The 17,718-nt window shown below is 41.0% G+C and overlaps 1 long non-coding RNA gene across 1 annotated transcript; it reads left to right on the top strand.

Annotated features, from left to right (window-relative positions):
• Window positions 1–266: 266 nt before the first annotated feature.
• Window positions 267–4,653, top strand: LOC115277920. Its single transcript, XR_003902593.1, has 5 exons — window positions 267–387; window positions 577–769; window positions 1,616–1,695; window positions 2,116–2,216; window positions 3,881–4,653. It is a non-coding gene; the product is annotated as an uncharacterized LOC115277920 (long non-coding RNA).
• The last annotated feature ends 13,065 nt before the right edge of the window (window positions 4,654–17,718 follow it).

Raw genomic sequence — 17,718 nt, forward strand, 5'->3', positions numbered from 1 at the left:
TTTCATCATCGCATTCCACCGTGAGGACTGGAAGAAAAGAGAAAGACAGAAGGTAGGGAGAGAAAAACATGAAGTGGACAAAATAAGAAGGAAAGTGAGACCTGGGGAGGCAGTCGTTCCAGACCCCGGCCCAAGTGTTTTGTTCCAGAATTGTCCATCACTCCATGATGGCTGGTGAACATCCTTTAGCCTCTAATGAAGTCCCTTGTGGCTTAAGCTAGCTTCCGTTGACTTGTTACTTCCTTTCAAACACATAGGCACCTGCTTCCTGAGTTGGGTCCATGATGAGTTTGTGCACCAAGAGGACCTAACACTTCACTCTGCATTAGCTGCGGGAGTATAGCGCTGAGCCTCCTGGTTCAGAGGACCGGATTTCCAGGCTGCCGGGTGAGTTTGGGGGGCATTGAGCTGAGAATCGCTCCTTGAGCAAGTCAATTTGATTTAGCACTTGATTGTTCCGAAAGTAAATAAACAACTTAAACTCTTTTTCTGGGTCTGTTGATACCGATAAACAAAGGCATGTCCTTTTTCATGGATACAATCCATCCTTGTTTTCTGTCCTTTGTCTTTGACCAGATGTCCTGGGGTCTGGGTAACTTTGGCATCAAGAAAGCCTTTAAGAAGACAACGCAGAAGGTGTATACAAAGCCCAGGATGAATCCTTCGAGGGAAGAGCTTGTGGCTGGGAGTCGATAAACCTGGAACAGGATTCTTCTTTTGTGCTCAGTACTCACCAGCTCCCAGCAGAGTTAACTGAGCCTACATCGAAGTAGGAAAAGGATGAGGCTTTTTCAAGCTTCATCAGCAACCTTCCTGTGACGTGATTGCTTTGCAGACTCATAATCATCACATAACTGCTTCATGTTAATGAGCAAAAACACCTCATGGCATTGGAAGGAAAGATTTTATCCCAGTTCAGCAAATACACCTAGTTTGTATTTTATTCATTTAGAAATACTCTATTTATTTCTTTTTCTTTTTTTCTTTTTTTAGAGAGAGAGAGAGAAAGAGATAGAGTGCAAGCACGGGGAGAGAAGCAGACAGGGAGAGAGAGAAAACCCCAAGCAGCCTCCATGCTCAGCGCAGAGCCCGATGAGGGGCTCCATCTCACGCCCCTGGGATCATGCTCTGAGCTGAAATAAGGAGTTGGACACTCAACTGACTGAGCCACCCAGCCGCCCCTAGAAATATTCACTTTAAAAAACATTTTATATCTAGTTTTACCAACAGAAACAATATCTATTTTTTTTTTACAAAGTTAGAAAATAAAGATAAAACCAAACAACTGCCAAGGATGATGCCTGATAACACCTTAGTGAATTCCTTCCAGAACTCTCCTCTTCCCCTCTGCTTGTCTGTGTACATTTTCTTTGACAAAAAATATATCATTCTGCGAATGCTGTTTTATAACCTTTTTAAAAATTGTATGAACTTAATATAACTTTCATAATTATCATCTTTCACAATCAATGCATTTTAATTTTATCTATTACCCAAGTTTTATTCAAAGTTTACCAGTTGTTTGAAAAAATCCTTTTACATGAATTTAAACACAGTTTCTACCCCAGGACTTGGCATTACTTTTGATGACTAATTATCTTTCCATTTAATACAGGTCTTTTTTGTTATTGTTGTTTTTGTGATTTGGAGGCTAACCACTGCTTTGCAGAATATTTCACCTTCTGGATGTTTTTGGTATGTTTTAGCTTGTTCATTTATTGCAAGATAACCTCTCATTTTCTTCTCTGATTTTTCTATTAACCTTTAGTTTAAGTAGTACACATCTTTTCTTGTGATCTGTGTTTGCTTACTTTCTTTTTCCTTCCTCCCCATCCCCATTCTGGGGAAGTAATGTTAACAGTGTAATGTGTATCTTTCCATAGGCTTCTCCTTTCTCCTTCAACTGTTCAATGAGGTTGTTTTCTCCACATTAAAACACTGATATTGAATATATATCTAATAATTTGATAACATAGCCATGCAATGAGCACTTGAACAAATAACCCCCCTCCGGAAATAAATGATTGCTAGCGTCTTTGAAATCTCTTGGTTTTCCCTCCCAGATCTCATGACCCCCCCCCCCCTTCTAATCTATTCTAATTACTCTCTTCCTAGACTGTTAGCTCCTGGAAGAAAAGATGTGTTTCTATTCAAGTTTGTACCCTTTGCATTTCGAAAGGGGACAGGACACAGTAGCATCTCAAGAAAAGATACAGGTAAGTGTCAAAAGAGTGATTAAAACACGGGAGGTGTCCGTCATAAAGTATATCCCCTGGGTCTGTTCTCCTGAGTGCTTAATTAAGAATCCAGAGAAGAGGGGCACCCGAGCAGCGCAGTCAGCCAAGCATCTCACTTTGGCTCAAGTCATGATTTGCTGCCATTCATAAGTTCGAGCCTCACTTTGGGCTCTGTGCTGACAGAGCCTGGAGTCTGCTTCGGATTCTGTGTCTCCCTCTCTCTCTCTGCCACTCCCCCACTCGCACTCTGCCTCTCTCCTCTCTTGCTCTCAAAGGTAAATAAACGTTAAGAAAAATTTTTTTTCTGTTTCTCCATGATTCTTCAATTTTTAAAATTTTAATTTAATTTAATTTAATTTAATTTTTTGTAGTTTATTGTCAAGTTGGTTTCCATATAACACCCAGTGCTCATCCCCACAAGTGCCCTCCTCCATGCCCATCACTTCCCTTCCCCTTTCCCCCTCCCCGCTCAGCCCTCAGTTTGTTTTCATTATTCAAGAGTCTCTCATGATTTGTCTCCCTTCCTCTCCCTATTCCCCCCCTTGCCCTCCCCCATGGTCCTCTGTTAAGTTTCTCCTGTTACACTTATGAGTGCAAACATATGGTATCTGTCCTTCTCCACCTGACTTATTTCACTTAGCATCACACCCTTGAGGTCCATGCACGTTGCTACAAATGGCCAGATTTCATTCTTTCTCATTGCCATGTAGTACTCCATTGTATAGATAAACCATATCTTCTTGATCCATTCATCAGCTGATGGACATTTAGACTCTTTCCATGATTTGACTATTGTTGAAAGTTTGTTTAAAAACAAACAAACAAACAAACAAACAAAAAAGAATCCAGAGAGTACAGGAAGGCTACTCAGCAGAGGAGGATTTTGGAGAGATAACAGCCATGGGGCCACAGGGCTGGAGCAGGTTTGTGTGCAGGTGGCCAGGGGGCGTGCTCCACCGTGGAGCGCTTCCAGAACAGAGGTACAAGCCTGTTTGGTTGGTGTGGGCCACCTTCAAAGTGAGAGGAAACAGCCCCTTCTCCTCCCGAGAAACACTGTAGCCTTCAGCTATGTCTCCCCTCTGAACATCTTTTTCAACCGTCGAGTAGTAAATCAGTCTCAGCCCTTGCCCTGGGGCCTGCCAGTACCAGTACATGGCATTGTATTCCAAGTTCTGTTTACACTCCAAGGTCACCTCCCGTCCAGCCCTATGGAGCAGGAATGCTGGCGTCTGGTAGATTTCAGCACGCGTGGGTCCTGTGGGGGTAAGGATAGGAAGGCTGAGGATAATGTCCAGGAGGGGGGCCCAGTGCTATTGTAAGAAGAAGGTAGCAGCGTGGGGGGGGGGGCTGCAGACCCAGGATAGGCATTTACTGACTGTGTGTTGGACTCACCTGTTCCAGTAGATACAGGGCCACATAGCAGAGGATGCAGCTGCCCATGGCAGGGATAGAGTCTTCATGAAGGTCTAGACACAGACTCTGAGACAGCCAAAGGCAGGAAACTAGAATGTAGGGCTCCGCCTGCCAGGGTATGCAGAAGTTACCACTGCTGTCAGATGAGTGACTGTCACAGCTCATTTTGCAGATGGGGATAGTAAGGCTCAGAGATCAAGTCACTTGTGTCTTCTCTTCTGCCTACACAGCTCTTTATATCCCTTCTAAATGGACAAGTTACCAAGTGGGGAGAAGACCAGATTCCCCATTTCCTGGTCAGAGTCACACTCAGAACACCATTGCCTCTTGTGCTCGCTGTGATGAGAGCTTGGGAAAGAAATGCCTACAGTTTTCAGAGTCTATTGCTTGTCTCTCAACTGCTCTGTTCCTGCCAATACCGTTTCAAATACAAGAACGTGTTCGTATTTTTTGTTGTTATTAAATAGAGCCAAGTCTCTCCATCCTCTGTGTTTATTATCATTGATAGCATAGAGATGGAGTACAGACTCCTTGGGTGATTTTGGCCTGGGCTTGGGTCTTGGTCCTGACATTTAGCAGTTACCTAAAGGTGGACAAGTCTCTTGCTTCCCTTTGATTTTATTTTCTTATTTGGTAAGATGGGTATCATGAGGATCTACTTCAAAAGTTGTTGTGAACTTTATATAAATCAGGAATTTAGAGTATTTTTCTTACAGAATAAGCACCATATTTGCGTTTGCTATTATTATTTTCTGGACCTGGTATTGTAATCCATGAGATTTGTGGAGTTAATACTATGTCAAAGAAAATCAGGTATTTACTGACAAAGAATTGTGCTAGCTAACTAAAATATCATTTTCCAGTATTGAGTTGAAATGTATGCAATTAATGTAAATTCATTGTATAAGATAGTTTCTTCTTGAGAGTCTTAAATAAATAAAAATAAATAATAGTGGATTATTTCTTAAGAAATGCTACTATTTTGGTAGATAAATGTTTCCTTTATCTTTATGTCTGAGGTCATCTATAATAAAAGACAATTTCATGGGGCGCCTGGGTGGCTCAGTCAGTTAAGCCACCAGCTCTTGGTTTTGGCTCAAGCCATGATCTCACAGTTCGTGGGTTTGAGCCCTGTGTCAGACTCCATGGTGACAGTGTAAGACTTGCTTGGGATTCTCTCTCTCTCTCTCTCTCTCTCTTTCTCTCTGGCCTACCCCCAATTATGCTCTCCCTCCCTCCCTCCCTCCCTCCCTCCCTCTCTCTCTCTCTCTCTCTCAGTATAAATAAATAAACTTAAAGGCACTTTGGGATGCCTAGATGGCTCAGTTGGTTAAGCGTCCAACTCTTGATCCCCCCCCCCCCGGTTAATGATCTCACTGTGAGTCTGAGCCCCACATCTGGCTCTACATTGATGGCTTGGGGCCTGCTTGGAATTCTCTCTCTCCTTCTCTCTGCCTCTCCCCTGCTTATGTATACTCTCTCTCTTTCTCAAAATAAATAAATAAATAAAGTTAAAAAATTTTAAATGACACTTTTATGATGAAACTTTTGGTTGGAATGTGGTGGCTTAGAAATGGTTGCTGCCTACTTCTGGAAAACAGACCCATGTGTGTGTGTGTGTGTGTGTGTGTGTGTGTGTGTGAGAGAGAGAGAGAGAGAGAGAGAGAGAGAGAGAGAGAGAGAGAAGGCGAAAGGCAGTGATATAACGATATGGAATTAGGACCAGAAAGGGCAGCGGTGTGGGCAGAATTTGGAGAAAGAATGCTTGCTGACAGGTTGCTTCCAATGACCAGGTCCAGACTTCAAGTTCTCAGTCACATCTGCAACACTGAGGATCTCATTCCTCACGCAGGGGCTCTTAACCTTATTGGTACACGGATCCTTCTGGCAATCCAGCAAATCTTTAGGACCCCATCTCAGAATTATGTATTAAGTCCATGAAATCGAATTTTTATTATGAAGGAAATGAGTTATTTTGAAATGCAGTCATCAAAATTTTTAAAAGAAATTTCTGATATATTAATATAACATCTTTAAAATTTGTAGAATAAAACATTTTGTAGTGAGTTACAAACTACCCTGATTTCAAACTAGTAGTGAGAATAAATGATATTTATTTTACATAATGAGGTATAAAAATATCTATGCCTTTCATATCAACTGTAATATATGCAAAATATCTGTGATTTCTCTTATTGCCTTTGTCATAGGTACTTTGAACACTGCTTTGTTTATTAGCTGTATCCATCATGAATTAAGTGCTATAGTTAGAGCTTAGTGAAAATAAAGATACGTTTATCCCATTCAAGTTCATGGATTTCCTGAATTCTTTTTTTTTTTAATGTTTATTCATTTTTTTGAGAGACAGAGACGGAGTGTGAGTGGGGGAGGGGCACAGAGAGAAAGAAACACAGAATCCAAAGTAGGCTGCAGGCTCTGAGTTGTCAGCACAGAGCCCAACGTGACGCTTGAACCCATGAACTGTGAGATCATGACCTGAGCTGAAGTCGGACATTTAACCAACTGAGCCACCCAGGTGCCTCAGATTTCCTGAATTCTATCTATGTACGCTTTGTAGGTCCATGGGTCACAGATTAGGTTTACTGTTTTTTTTTTATTTTTAAATTTATTTTTGAAAGAGAGAGAAAGAGACAGAGCATGAGCAGGGGAGGGGCAGAGAGAGAGGGAGACACGCAATCTGAAACAGGCTCCAGGCTCTGAGCTGTCAGCACAGAGACCGATGTGGGGCTTGAATGCCTGAATGGCACGATCATGACCTGAGCTGAACTCAGACACATAACCCACTGAGCCATCCAGGTGCTCCAGGATTATTGCTTTGAAAGAGCACTGGAACACAAGGAAAGAAACATTAGGAAAGTTCATATATTTCCAGAAATAGTTGGCCCCCAAATCTCAGATTGTCAAAAATGTCCTGATTAAAAAAAAGAAAAAAATGTATACTACTACTTTAGGCTGATTTGCAGACCTAAATTTGACCTATTGGGTACTTAGTATCGTTGTATTCTAGTCCTGAGAATGTGATACAATTTCTGTAAAATATCTTTCTAGGTACCATCTTCAATATCAGCTACCTTCCACTTCCTCTTCCTCCTCCCCCTCCTCCTCATCTTCTTTATCATGATGTATATGTGGTTCTTGAGGGAACTTCCTGGAGTAGAAAGTTGCAGGGACACAGTGTGATGGAGATATACTTGCTGGCAAGGAAGAGTGAGGCTTTATGCAAAGGAACTCTGCAACCAGAAATCATATCTCCGAAATGGAACAGCAAAAACTCTACACAGTATATACTTTAAAATAACCCCCTACAATAGCAAACGTTACTAATTCTGAGACACAGCAGATCCCAATGAGTGGAGATATATATATATATACTCTTCTTGTTGACCAAATTTAGACCATGCTGGTGCATTCAAGATTCTTGTCACATTCGTTGTTCAGCTGTGTCAAGTTTCAGAGGCAGCTCAAAGGAGTAAATAATAAAAGTTATATTATTAAACGTATTTTCCCATATTGCAAAAGATTCCATAGCCTGCTCCCATTCCGTGCCTTTAATGAGCTACTTCTCCATCTGGGATGTTTATGTATTTTCTTTTTTTTTTAATTTTTCTTTATTTAATTTTTTAATTTTAAAATTTCTTTTCAATTTATTTTTATTTAAATCCAAGTTAGTTAACATATAGTATAATAATGGTTTCAAGAATAGAATTGAGTGATTCATCACTTAAATATAATACCCAGTGCTCATCCCACCAGGTGTCCTCCTATTAAGCCCATTTAGCCCCCCCCCCCCCCCCCCGCCACCTCCCCTCCAGCAACCTTTAGCTTGTTCTCTGTATTTAGGAGTCTCTTATAGTTTGTCTCCCTCTCTGTTTTTATCTTATTTTTCCTTCCCTTTCCCTATGTTCACCCGTTTTATTATATTCCACATATGAGTGAAATCAAATGATATTTGTCTTTCTCCGACTGACTTATTTCAATTAGCATAATACATTCTAGTTCCACCTAAGTAGTTATAAGATTTCATTCTTTTTGATCACTGAGTAATATTACATTGTGATTATATGTATATATGTATATACATACATATATATATACATACTACATCTTCTTTACCAATTCATCAGTTGATAGACATTTGGGCTCTTTCCATACTTTGGCTATTGTGGATAGTGCTGCTATAAACACCAGGGCGCATGTGCCCCTTGGGAACAGCACTCCGTATCCTTTGGATAAATACTTAGTAGTGCAATTGCTGGGTCGTAAGGTAATTCTATTTTTAATTTTTTGAGGAACCTCCATACTGTTTTCCAGGGTGGCTGCACCAGTTTGCATTGGGATGTTTATATGTTTTCAAAACAAACACTGAAAAAATAAACTGGGAGAATGATAAAAATGGTAACTTAGAAGGGGAGAGAAGAAATAGGGCAAATGGAACACACAGGAAGCAAGAGCAAGATGTGGCATTTTTACTCAAATATATTCATTATATTTAAGATGAACAGTCTAAACAATCCAATCAAAAGGAAGGGATTGCTGATTTGGATATGGAAAGCTAGGAACACTGAACTGACTGGGTAGGAGGGTGAGGAGAAAGGACCTGACAGCATGGCCCCTGAGGGGAACAGGAGGAGGGTCCCTCAGGACCCTCAGGCTGCAGCCACCCATCGCCACTCCAAGTCACGTGCTGCAGGTAAAACCCACCCTTTTGTTATTCTTGACTCCTGGCTTATTTCCATCAACAAAGAGTACATTATCTTTTTTTTTTTAATAATAGTTTACTGTCAAATGGGTTTCCATATAACACCCAGTGCTCTTCCCCACAAGTGCCCCCCACCATGACCATCACCCCATTTCCCCCTCCCCCTCCCCCTTCAACCCTGGTTCGTTTTCAGTATTCAATAGTCTCTCAGGTTTTGCGTCCCTCTCTCTCCCCAACTCTCTTTCCCTCTTCCCCTCCCCCTGGTCCTCCATTAGGTTTCTCCTGTTCTCCTGTTAGACCTATGAGTGCAAACATATGGTTTCTGTCCTTCTCCACCTGACTGATTTCACTTAGCATGACACCCTCGAGGTCCATCCACTTTGCTACAAATGTCCAGATTTCATTCTTTCTCATTGCCATGTAGTACTCCATTGTATATATATATACCACATCTTCTTGATCCATTCGTCAGGTGATGGACATTTAGGCTCTTTCCATGACTTGGCTATTGTAGAAAGTGCCGCTATGAACATTGGGGTACATGTGCCCCTATGCACCAGCATTTCTGTATCTTAGGGTACACCATGCAGAAGTTTCGCAACTTCTACCAATTTGTTTGAACTAGTATATTTTACCTGATAGCGAGCAGCACTGACACTTAGGTGGTTCACAGAGGAGGTGAGGGTGATGTTGTGAACTCACATACACCTGCTGGTGAATGGCTGTCTTCTGGAGAAAGTCTGTATTTTATGTAATGTACTGGCGATGAGACATCAGCTGAAAATGCAAAGACTAAACTGAATTGGGCTAATGTGAAATCTTGGCAGAAAATATTTGAATAAATAAAGTTCTTATGAATATTAAAAAGCACATTCAGAGTACATTTCTTTAAAATGAATAGGAAAAATTCAACAAAATATGTGCAAGACGTGACTGATAAAAAAAAAAACTACATAGTGATGCTGAGAGAAATTAGCAAAGGCCTCGATGAAAGAGTTTGGGGAAATGTTTTGGGGAGCAGGAAATGTTCTATAGCTTGACTGTCATGCTGGTCACATGGGTGTCAAAATGGGTCAGAACGTTTTGAAATATATACTTAAAATGGATGCATGTTATGGTGTGTATGTCATGCCCCAGAAAGTTGCTTTTAGAAGTTGCATAATTGTAGTATTCTGGACGGAGGGGGTTTGCTGACTTTCCTACCAAGGTTCTAGGGCAGAGACAGCTGTGAGAAGCAGCCACAAACCGTAACAAGTCTCTGGGTCAGGTTCAAAGAATATGCTGGCCCACATGGTCAGGGTCCACATGAAAGACGGGTGACCCGCCGGTTATCCGTTGCCAGGTGAAGGCACAGAGTTACATATTTTCATACAGATCATTAAAAATCCACCAGATTCATGGGGGAGAAAAGGTATCTTGGGTCATTCCTTCTTTCCTTTGCCAGATATCCTGCAAAGTGGGGAGCCTGAACCCCTTTTTACACTTTCCTTCCCCTTCCTTGGGTTTCTGTCCCCATCCGCTTTTTAAACACCCCTTTCTGCTCACCTAGACTTGCTGTCTACACATTTTTCCTTCAGGTTTATGCTCCTCCACACTAGCTTCTGTTAGTTCCTACCTTCCTAATATACCACTTACTTCTGGGGCGGGCCTGTGATGTGTTTGTGTTCTAAGAAAAGCTGACATTCAGCACTGTGGATTCGCTGCTGGCACAGAAATACAGGGCTGAATCCCCTGGCTCGGTGGACTTGATTTCCAGGCTGCAGGGTGAGTTCTTGCGGCATTCAGCTGAAAACTGATCATCGAACTTCTCTACTTTATCAACAATATCTTCATTCTGTAAGTAAACCAAAAACTTGAACTCTTCTGGCTTTTGTTGATACCAATAAACATAACTATGTCCTTTTACAGGGTTACAATTCATCTTTGCTGTCTGTTTCTTCCCTTTGACCAGATGTCTAGGACTCTGGGTGACCTGGGTGTCCAGGGAGCCTGTGGAGGAAAGAGACAGAAACTGGAGAGAAAGCCCGGGAGGCAGCCTGATATGGCAGCCACTGGAGAAAGTCCCAAGAGACTGGAAAGCAGCAAGTTCATAGAAGGAACCTACCTGCTCCCCAGAAAAAAAGGGCCACACAGCAGAGAAGTCTGGAGCACATGGTGGGCTCTGGGGAAAAGCAGTGGCAGGTGGCCTTTGCTGCAAGGCTCCCCTGTCCCCATCAGCAACTCCTTGTGACGCAGTCGCTTGCCACTGCCTTCACAGTCACCATGTGCATGAGATTAAAACATTTCATAGGACATGGGAGGCTAGGGAGCGCTGCTGAAAACCACTAGGGTGAGTTTCAACCTGCCTTTATTTTCTTTTTCCCAGACTCTGCTCTTTTGCTCTTTTATATAAAGTCACTCACACATGATTCACTTCTTTGCTTTTTAACTTGTCAATTTGCCTTCTCCCCTTCTCTCTTTCATCTCAGGCAATGAATCACACAGCGTGGTGTATATCAATCATAGTTTTGCCACACTTACACAACCAGAGCAGTTACTGTATATTAAAAAATGTTGACCTCTACAAGACAATATTTATGACAAATGCGTGATGCATCTAGGGAAACAATAGAATGATTCCTCTGGCCTGAAGCAATCAGCTTAGGACATGGGTGATGACTAAGAATTTAAGCGTCTGTGTTCTTCTTCTAGATGTTATTGTTTCTCACCGTGTCCAGGTCTCCTTTGCCCTGAAGTTTATATTTTTATTCTTTGGCTTTTCTGTATATTTGTAGTACTTAAGTAAGCATCTATACAGCACAGATTATTTAGTGTCGTGTGTCTTTGAAAATTATCTTGGGGGGTCATTTTGTTCATATTTTCTCTGTGACATGCCTTTTTTTCCTTCAACGTTAAGTCTGTGATATTAATCCATGTTGGTGCATATGATTTTAGGTAATTGCTTTTCACTAATATGTAGCATTCTATTCTTTTCCATTCATTCACTAACATTATTATCTACCCTTGAATAAGTGTTTTCTTTTATGTTTTAATGCTACTATAATCAGTGCTCCATTTTTGTACATTTTTCTGCATATCTGGGTGCAGAAACTCCTCTATGCCTGGGAACTTAAAGATTGTGCCTTACCGTGTCCATGTCCCTTTACATAAGGCAGCAAGATGCTTTCAAATGAGTCAGGCCACATAAATGGTCCCATCAACAGTTCGTGAGGTTTCCAAATGCTCCACATCTAAGGCTTGACAAGTAGTTAATATCCTTTTAATTTTGTCAGGTTAAAATGGATCCCACTGAACGTCTAGTTTGTGTCTTCCTGATTGCTAGGAAGTTGAAAATATTTTTCATATTTCTAGACCAGGAGTGTTTTCTGTAAATGGCTCTTGGTCCATATTTCTTTGTGGTCAACTAGCTATTATTTATTTGTAACAGTTCTTTGTATATTCTTGCAACCAAACCTTTGTCGGTTATATGTGCCATTACTATCTCTCAATCTGTGGCTTGTGTTTTCATTCTATTTGTGATTTTTTTTTTTTGCTTAAATTTCTTAGTTTGATAGAGTCTATCATTCATTTGGGGGGGGTATGCATTTTTAAATTTTTTATAAAAAGTGCCCCCATAGCCTAAGTTCCTAAAGATATACTACTATGTTATGTACCAAAATAATGAGCACTTAGAATTTTTCATTTAAGTGCTTAATCCATTTAGAACTTATTTTTTGTTTATGTTGTAAAGAAGCGTTTCAATTTATTTTTTCTTTTATGGATAACCACTTATTTCCAGAATAACTTACTGTCTAGTCCAGCATCCCTTTATATTTCTGCAATGATGGTTGTCATACATTAAGTGCCTTATATGCATGGCCCCATTTTTAACTTTTGTATTCTTTTCTTTTCTTTTTTTTTTAATGTTTATTTTTGAGAGACAGAAAGAGACAGAGCATGAGCAGGGGTGGGGCAGAGAGAGACGGAGACACAGGCTCCAGGCTCTGAGCTGTCGGCATAGGGCCCGACGTGGGGCTTCAATCTGCAATCCATGAGATCATGACCTGAGCTGATGTCTGACGTTTAACCAACGGAGCCACCCAGGAGCCCCACGTTTTCGTATCACTTTCAATTTGTCTATTTATTTATGCCTTTTCCATTATCCTAAGTCATAAAATAATTGGGTGATTGATGGGGCCAGCTTTTATAAAAAGCAAAAGATTTATATGATCTGAAGAGATACTGGAGTGTTTGTAGGGCAGCATTGTGATTTTAATTAGTGCCGCATTGAATCCACAGATGATACTGCAGAAACTGCAATACTCTTCCTTTTGGGTTTACTTATTTATTTTCATAGCACCTATCTCCACTTATTTCATATTTTTACATTGTCTACGTCTAAAACATTAATATTTTTACATTAAAATGTTGCTTATCTTTTAACAGATTTGTTCTTAAGTGTTTTACATTTTATGTTCCTATTTGTAACTGGTCTCTCTCTGTTTAAAAATATAGCTTTTAACTGTCCCTATTATATGGGGGAAACCTGACTTTTAATGTTTATTTTGAATTCCAAAAACTTAAAACTCTTTAAATTTTGTTATTAATAATACAATGATTCTTTAGATTCCTTGGGGTCTTCTTTTAGGTTCGTCATCTGTCAATAATCACATTTTCTTCTTCCTTTCTCTATCTCACCCTTTTTTTTTTCCTTGTTCCGTGGGTTGGAAATTCTACAATATCGAGTACGAACCATTGCATTTGTTTGCTTATGTACCAATTACGTATGTTTTGGACAACTGTAGGAACCAGGCACGCGGTAAATGCTGTTAGACCCCACGAGTTCCAGGACCTATTGGCATCCCGGGATATCTGCACGTCATTCTTCCAGCCAGCACCTAAAGCATCTCACCTGAGTACCAAAACGATCGGACAGCTTCTAGAATGGAAGCGCTATGCTTGCTCTTTATGCCCCAGGGGTATTTTACAGAAAGACCCACACCACCCCCTCGTGGTTAAAGGAGCAAACTCATCAGAGCCCGCTGATCCATTTCTGCCCTCACCTGCCTTGTGGTGAGTGGGGGCTTGCCAGTTCCACATTGTGAAGTTGCGACCAGGCACCTCCAGTATCAGAGCTGGACCAGGACCCAACCAGCCCTTGGTGTGGTGACCTGCCTGCATACAGCACAGAATTGTTACCAATGATTGTTGCACATTCACTCAGTTATTAATCTAATATTGTTTGATGGTTTATCAGTGTAATTTGCCTTCTCAACCTTTTCTAGTCGCCATTCAAGGTGCGAGCGCTCTTTCAATTTCTGTCCTAGATTCTCTTCTCTTCTCTTTGTACATCCATCATCAAGGATCGAATGCTCTTTCGTTCTTCCAGTTTTGCTAAATGTCCCGAAGTTTTAGCTCTCTCTCATCTCACCTCGTACTCACCCCTTCCTCCCGCTGTGCTCATGCCTCCTAACTAACTATATCTTTCATTAATCACGCCAATTGCTTTCCTGTCTGAAAAATGTTGCCCTGAATCTTCCAGCCATGCCTGTCGGTTCATTGTCCCCAGTTCCACTTAATTAACTGCAGCTCATCTTTAAGATGTCATCTTAAACATGACGGCCTCCAGACCCTGCTCTGTGGCTCCGTTAGGTCTCCCTGTGTCACAGGCAGAGGCACCTGTGCCTGAGTGATCCAAGGACAGAGACACCAGATCGCAACACATATTTTTCCCCATGACTTTGAAACTTTAACAGAGACAGAAGACAGTGGTTGCTGAGGCTTTTTATGTCTGTCTTTCAGAAAGAAGATGGGTGAGCTCCTGTTGCTTAGGGACACGGGGGTAGTGTTTCTGTTCTCATTAAACTGTAGTCTGTTGTCTCTTTTCTCATCCTCTGAGCTCATCGGGGCATCCAGGCAACTAATTCCCTTTAATAAGTTAGGTTATTGGGTTAGAAAAGGGGCCCTTTCCTCCTGTATCAGATTTACTTTCCTTTTATCTTTTAACAGCTTTATTGAGGCATAACTGATGCACAGAGAGCGGCACATATATAATATATAGAGTTTTATGAGCTCGGTGATAGGTATACACCCATGAGACCAGCACCACAATCAAAGTAATAGACGTATCTGTTACCTCCAAAAGTTTCCTTGTATCCCTTTGTTTTGTGTTTGGGGTGTGTGTGTGTGTGTGTGTGTGTGGCAAGAACAGCTAACATGGACTTATCCTCTTCACCAAATCTGAAGTGCAAAATACAATATTGTTTACGGTAGGCACGACATTGTCCGACTGTGTTGGATAGGAGTTCTCCAGCCAGTCTTCATCCTGCAAAGCTGAACTTTGTATCAATACGACAAATCCCCATTTCCTTCTTCCCATAGACCTTGGCAATCACCGTTCTACTTTCTGCTTCTATGAGTTAGACTACTTTGGATACTTCATGTAAGTGGGATCGTGCTTTACTCATCTCTCTGTGACTGGCCTATTTCGCCTGGCATTGTTCTCCAACAGCATCCATGTCGTTGCAGATGGCAAGATTTCCTTCTTTTATGAGGTTCAATAATCTATAATATGTATACACCACATTTCTTTATCCGTTTGTCTATTGATGGTCATTTACTATCATTACTATTACTTTATTACTATTATGAATAATGCTGCAATGAACATGGGAGTGCAGACATCTCTTCGAGATCTTGATTTCAATTCTTTTAGCTATACAGCCAGAAGTGGGATTTGTTGGATGGTAGTTTTTAAATTAAAAAAAATTTTTTTTAATGTTTATTTGCTTCTGAGAGAGAGACAGAGCATGAGCAGGGGAGGGGCAGAGAGACTGGGAGACACAGAATCTGAATCAGGCTCCAGGGTCTGGACTGTCCGCGCAGAGCCTGACATGGGGCTCAAACCCACTGACCTTGAGATCATGATCTGAGCTGAAGTTGGACTTTGACCGACTGAGCCACCCAGGTGCCCCTTAAAATGGTTTTAAATTAATTTTTAAAAATATTTTTAAATTTCTGATGGAACCTCCATATTGTTTTCCATAGCAGCTCCACCGTTTTCCTTTTTCACCAATAGTGTACAAGGGTTCCCATTTCTCCACATCCTCACCAATATTTATCTCTGTTCCTTTAATAGTAGTCATGTGAAGTCATATCTTATTTTGGTTTTGACTTGCATTTCTCTGATGATGAATGGTCTTGAACACCTTTTCATATGACTGTTGTTGTTCGTTTAAATGTCTTCTTTGGAGAAATATTTATTCAAGTCCTTTGGCAATTTTTAAATTATTATTTTTTTTATTTTTATTTGCTATTGAGTTGTAAGAGTTTTTTGTATATTTTTATTTTTTAATTTTTTATGTTAATTTATTATTGTGACAGAGCAAAACAGAGCATGAATGGGGGAGGTGCAGAGAGAGAGAAGGAAACAGAATCTGAAGCAGGCTCCGGGCTCTGAGCTGTCAGCACAGAACTTGATACGGAGCTTAAACCCACAAACCGTGAGATCATGACCTGAGCTAAAGTCAGGCGCTTAACTGACTGAGCCACTCAGGTGCCCCATATTTTTAATATTAACATTTTATCAGATACATTGTTTGAAAATATTTTCTTCAATTCCATACAAAGCTATAATAATTAAAAGGGTATGATATTGGCATAAACACAGACGTATAGACGAGTGAAACAGAATAGACAACCCAGAAATAAACCTACCTTGACCTTTGACAAGGGCACCACAGTGGGAAAGAACAGTCTCCTCAACAAATGGTGTTGGGAAAAGTGGACATCCACATGCAAATGGATGAAAATTGACCCCTATCTTGTACCATGCACAAAAATCAATTCAAAATCGATCAAAGACTTAAACATAAGATCTGGAACTGTAAAACTTCTCGAAGAAAACACAGGAAAAACTTGCTAACTATGGTCTTGACAATGATTTTTTTTATCACCCTAAAAGCACTGACCACAAACGCAAAAGGTATGCAAGTGAGACTACATCAGAATAAAATGTTTGCTTTCCTTTTGAACAGTGAATTGGAAGTCTTTTACATGAAACTTAAAACTGTCCAAGAACTTTTCTACTGGCCTTTCAGTTTCTACCCAAGACATTCACTTATTGTCTATCCTGGTCTTAGCGCTCTGCTTATGAGAGGCGATATTTCAAAAGCCCTTTGGGGAGAGTGAGCCCACAGGTTTTACTTACAATCGAGTACCTATTTGAAGGTGGATGCTATTTTGATTGTTTTTATGAACACTTTGGGTTCAAGGAAAAATGACAAAGATAGCATCTACTCAATTTCATTAGTTATTTGAAGTGGTTTATTTTGTGACTCTATGCTTTCAGAGAGACTACAAATAGATTCCCCCAAAATAATTTAGACTGAGATTTTCAAAAGATTTTGTAAAACATTTTTTTGCCCTATATTTCTATAAGGAGAAAATAATGTGTCTGGTTTAGAATACTCACAGATCTTGATGTAAGGTATTTGGGAACAATATTTAATTTTTTTACATTTATTTCTTATTGAGAGACAGAGAACAAATGGGGGAAGGGCAGAGAGAGAAGGAGACACAGGAACTGAAGCAGGCTCCATGCTGTCAGCACACAGCCCAACATGGGGCTCAAACTCACAAACTGTGAGATCATGACCCAAGCCTAAGTGGAATGCTTAACCAACTGAGCCACCAGATGCTTCCTTAACTGGTTTTTTAAAATGGTACCAGAGAGGGGCACCTGGGTGGCTCAGTCGGTTGAGCCTCTGACTTCAGCTCAGGTCATGATCTCACAGCTTGTGGGTTTGAGCCCCACATCAGGCTCTGTGCTGATGGCTCAAAGCCTGGAGCCTGCTTCCGATTCTGTGTCTCCCTCTCTCTGTGCCCCTCCCCTGCTCGTGCTCTGTGTTTCTCTCTCTCTCTCAAAAATAAACAAACAATAAAAAAAATTTAAAAATGTAGCAGAGAGTAGATTGCAGATAAAAGACACTCAGATATTCAGAGAGTGTTTTAAATGGACTACTGGTCAGTCAGAAGTAGTCACCTGCTTTCCACATTCCAGAGTGGAGTGGTGGCCACAGCGGTAGGCGGGTGGTGACACAGCCCATCCACTGCTCACCATCTAGCCTGAGCTAGGGTGTGCGCTGCAGCAACGGGATGAGACCCCTGTAAACTACTTCTGGGAATTATGTTCGTGGGACGTTGAATTACGGTGCCAGTTGACTCATAACCTGGCAAGACTCTCATGTGTAAGGTGAGCAATGGACACTCAGAATGCGTATATCCAAGGATGTGGGAGGCTTGAGGAACCCTGACTTCCTAGAAGCCTGTGAAGTTCTCCCAGGGATGTCTCCACTACTGGGCAGCGTT

Source organism: Suricata suricatta, chromosome 2 (genome assembly GCF_006229205.1).
Source record: "Suricata suricatta isolate VVHF042 chromosome 2, meerkat_22Aug2017_6uvM2_HiC, whole genome shotgun sequence".
NCBI classification, from domain to species: domain Eukaryota; kingdom Metazoa; phylum Chordata; class Mammalia; order Carnivora; family Herpestidae; genus Suricata; species Suricata suricatta.